Source organism: Protopterus annectens, chromosome 5.part0 (genome assembly GCF_019279795.1).
Source record: "Protopterus annectens isolate FY-2018-M chromosome 5.part0, PAN1.0, whole genome shotgun sequence".
Lineage (NCBI taxonomy): Eukaryota > Metazoa > Chordata > Ceratodontiformes > Protopteridae > Protopterus > Protopterus annectens.
Window position 1 is genome coordinate 283,796,546 of NC_056735.1, and position 4,795 is coordinate 283,801,340.

A 4,795-nucleotide genomic window follows, 5' to 3' on the forward strand; every position below is an offset into this window, starting at 1 on the left:
AACAGTGGTCTTAGAGATGACTCCTGATGCACACTCATTCCCACTGACAATGTTAGTGCTTGAGACATTGTATCCTTGTACATAGCCTGCACTAATTCTACCAATGTTTCTGGGACTTCAAACCACCACAGGAGTGCCCAAATCCTCTTCCTTGGGGCCTTGTCCTATGCTTTCTCCATGTCTAGGAATGCCCAGCTGGACTCCTCTTATTTCTAGCTTCTTCTCAAGTATCTCTCTCACTGCAAACATATATATAATATGGCTCTAGATAAATTGGTCAACTACTGGTAATGTCAACATACATGCAAGGTTGTTATCATACTGGGACTGGGGAAAATGTCCTTTCCCAATCTCAGAATTGGAATATATAATTAGCGGGGGATGCAGCTCCACACAAGGAGCCCACTGTTAAAACATTGTTTTAGTGTTTCTTACTCTGAGGTTATGTCCCAGAGTATGCACATTTGGGTGTCAATTTTTTTATTTTGTAAGCCTTTTTTATTGTTCACATTTAGGCTGTCACTCTACTGAACATTTGATTATATATATATATATATATATATATATATATATATATATATATATCAATCCAAAAATAAACAGTGCAACCACTAAAGAGTCACACAGTAGGAACAATATCAACAACAAAAAACACATAAATGACTGTTTATTCCATAAGTAAAAGCATTAAAGAAATAATAGATAAGCTCATACTTACCTGCCAGGGGGAATACCACGATCAAGAAGGTGTTTTCCTCAGGGTGAGGCTCTTCCTTTGCACATTTCGTTTGGGTTAATAAGGGTCTTAGAACCTGAAAGTGCTTATCTATTATTTCTTTTATGCTTTTACTGATGGAATGAACAGTTGTTTTTTGCCTGACTCTGTGGTAAACCTATTGTTTTTGTTTTGTTCTTGTATAGTGTGTGTGTGTGTGTGTGTGTGTGTGTGTGTGTGTGTGTGTGTGTGTGTGTGTGTGTGTGTGTGTGTGTGTGTGTGTGTGTGTGTTAGGAATTAGTCTACATTATGGCTTACTACTTTCTTTCTTTTGATTTAGATTTGCCAATGCTTTTCTGTGAATCAAGGTTAGGGGTACAGGAGAACTACTGATGACAAAGGCCGTTATCCCTTTTGTAGCCAAGTATCTGCTCCAATCCTCTGCATGAGGGTGAACTTGCACATGGCCCAGAGACTTGTGAGTGCTGTTGGGTATGTCTAATGGATTGGCATCTGCCTTTGACTGTGTCCCATTCATTTGGGCTGAACTGCAGCAATGATTCTATTATTCAAATATCTATTGTTACGGTGCGTACCCTTACCCATCCATACTCTATTTACCTGACTGCTTTGTAGCTAATTACTTCCACCTTGTATTGTGAAAATCGTATGAAACTGTTATAGCTTTATTTAGTGATGTATCTTAAACTTTGTCTGATTACAGCCAAGGTTCTATCTGAAAAGGGTCTTTAGATCATTTTACTTACTTGATTAGCAAATAAATAAATGGAAGTCAGTACCATAGGGGCCATTTCTTAAAGAAAATCTTAAACTTGCAATGGTTTCTACAAGAAAACTGCAGTTAATGTGAACTAGCTTCTTAACAGACACAGGGATACTCTTGTAATTTAGTATAGCAAAATAACTGGTCTACAGATAGTAAGGATTAGAATTTGTGTATTTGCAAGTCATGGTATTGTACTTTTTGATTTACCTGAAGAAACACATGTAAGCATGGGAATATGTACTACTAAAACACAGGAATCATTCACTTGTTTGATGACTTCCTGAGCAGAACAATTTTAATCGTCTTTAAATTTGTAAGGCAAAGCTGATCAAAATTCATAGATATTGCAGGTTTTTCCTTTTACCCTATCAAACAGTGGGCTCAAAGTTAGTTATATTGCTTGGGGGGAGGGTGTAGAGTGCTTGTATGTGGCTGTATCTACCCCCCCTCATTTTGAGCACTTTTAATTCAGCAAATGCTAATTTGTCGAGTTAAAACTGATGCTATGTCATTCATTAAACCAGCAATGAAAGAGACTGCCAAGGTATATTCAGAAAGAAGTTTGACTGTTAGCACCTTTAGAGGCAGGATCATGCAAGAGTGAAGATGTGTGTGGCTTCTAAAGTATCCCAGGAGCATCACATTCTAGAGTTCTTGCTTTTTTTGTGGTGGCAGTGAAATTAAATGTGATATTAAAGACAAACAAGGTCAACTTTTTTCTGTCTCTCACTGTGATACAAAAGCAAAGTGGAGAAAGATGTTTTTTTTTAATTAAAAAGTCACATTATGTGGTGATGAGTGTGATGCCGAAACATCATTCTTCTACTGGGCAGAGTTTGATTATGTCAGCTTTGATGATGTCATTAAGTTGGTGATATTACATTGATCACTATAGTCTCAAACCTAATTCAACATGACCTGGAAAAATCTTGTTTTTATTCACTGGAACCAATTAATACTCAGATTGCTAAGACCTTTCTGACAATGGAGAGAGGGATGTGTTGGTTTCCATCTTTGCTAAAAGAGGCCTTGATTACTTATTTCTCAGATCATTCATACTTTGACGAAAATGGGGGAGTGGGGGCTTCCACCAGCATTAAAAGAAGCCTGGATTACTTCTTTTCTCAAGAAGCCATATTTGGGTCTAACCTTTCTGAAAATCTACCACCCTGTATCTAACCTTCTTTCTATTAATAAGGTTACTAAGAAAATTGTATATCTGCAGATGCATTTATATTTAACATGTCATGGCCTCTCTGATGCATGTCAGTCTGTCTTCAAACCTAAGCACAGCACAGAGATAACAATTATTCAGGTTGTTAATAACCTCCTTATGGCACAAGAGCAGGTGTTATATTCATCCTGGTCCTTCCTGAGCTCTCAGGTGGTTTTGATAATATGGACCATTTTATACTGCTGGAGCACCTTAGATCATACTGTGTTTTTTTCTAGCACTTTTCTTCAATGGTTTGATTCTTCCCTCTTGGGCTGCTGCCAGTAAGTGGACTCAGGGTTTAATTATTCTAGCAGTCACTCAATGGAATGTGGGGTACTATAGGTCTCAAAGTTGCACCTTTTTGTTAATGGCAAACATGCTGATGCTTCGAGCAGTTGTGCAAAATTTGAGACAAGTATTCTCAGTCTTATTCTGATAATATTCAGCTTTTTTGCCTTCTCTCAGCTGTCTGCATCAGACTTTACTATTGTAGAAGGCTGATTGGATTAGATCTCTTAATGGATACCTGAAAGATGGCTGAAGTTCAACCTGTCAAAGAGTGAGATGATGCCGGTGCATACCACAGTCCATTTTTTGCATCTTTCACTCCTTCCCATTTTATTATATATGTGGAGAACAAAGTGGAATTTATGTCTCAAGTACATGATCTGAATGTCTTTTTCATGAGACTTACACTTATAGGACCAAATGTCTGTTGTCAAGACACAATATTTTCAAAGAAAGAAAGAATATTGCTCAGATCCAAAATGCCATTGTACCACCAAACCTTACAGTGGGTGATTCATGTTCTCATATGAGAAACTACCTTGGCTATAGAAGGTGCAGAATTAAGTAATATGATTATTGATGGAAGCCTCGAGGTCTTGTGGTTTTGTTGTGGGTTTGCTCTGGCTGCTAGTCACTGCTAGGTCAAATTTTAAGATTCTCTTTGTCACCTTCCAGGTTTTTCACAACATGGATCATGCTTAATTAAAATGGCTATGGTCAGTGCTGTTTTTGTAAACAAAAAGGTGGTGGTACGCATATGTCGCATTTGGGTCAACCCCCCCAACAAAATACTACCCAAGCTCAATAACGTCTGCGACAGCCAAGGTCCACATCACCTTGCCAAGTTTGCTGTTAACAAATCTTTCAGCTGGCAGTGGTTAAGTGGGTGAAATATAACAATGGTATGAGTACTGCACATTCAGAGTAAGACAGCAATTCATCAAACAAGTTTCCCACCTGGGTACTGAGCAACCAGGAGAGTAGCCAAAAATTTACACTTTGTCATCGCAACTCTTGCTGTTGCATCTACCACCCACTTATCTATTATGAAATGCATTTAACCCTCAAAATGTTGCCCACAGACATTCTGGAAAGGGACACATTATTTTTGACAATTGCCATTTGTACCTCTCAAGCACATTGCATTATAAGGGATGATCCTCAATTTCAGTCTTAAAAAGTCCATGTTCCTCCAAATTCCACAGTGAAAGAGTCTGTCACATATTTGGCATTCAGAATTTAACTAATACCCTTAACAATGCTACTGAATCATATTAATTCATCAAAATAACTTTTTATAAAAGTAAAGTAACGCATTTAGCCATCTTAAAAAGCTCCTAGTTGAAATATGTTCTACATTTTGGGAGTATAAGCTTGAGAGCTAAGCAAACTATAAAAAGTCTGTTTTTATAAATGTATTCCTATTATGTAAACAAGTTATGTTTTGCTCTTTACACTTCTATGCTCTTTGATCCATAAAGCTTCTGTGAGATGATATGACAAACAAATAAACTGACGCACAAACTTGTTTAAAAAATGCATACTTTTTTGTCTCCGTTCACAGTCCCAATCACACAGTATGCCAACCATAAAATATACTAATTTCCATACATTACTTGGGAAAAGTGAAAATTATTTCACTTTGTGTTTCACAATAAACAGTAAACACTGAGAGTAAGGTCCCCACAAGCAAATTTTAAAGAGTTTAATTATGTTAACATTAGTTATAAACCATCTTTGTTCATGGCATTCAATCAGAAAGATGATACCAGCAGCAGCCCTGTGTACC

At 37.2% G+C, this 4,795-nt stretch overlaps 1 non-coding gene across 1 annotated transcript; it reads left to right on the top strand.

Moving 5' to 3' along the window:
* The first annotated feature begins 710 nt into the window (after nucleotides 1-710).
* Nucleotides 711-867, top strand: LOC122802979. Its single transcript, XR_006365040.1, has one exon. It is a non-coding gene; the product is annotated as a U1 spliceosomal RNA (small nuclear RNA).
* The last annotated feature ends 3,928 nt before the right edge of the window (nucleotides 868-4,795 follow it).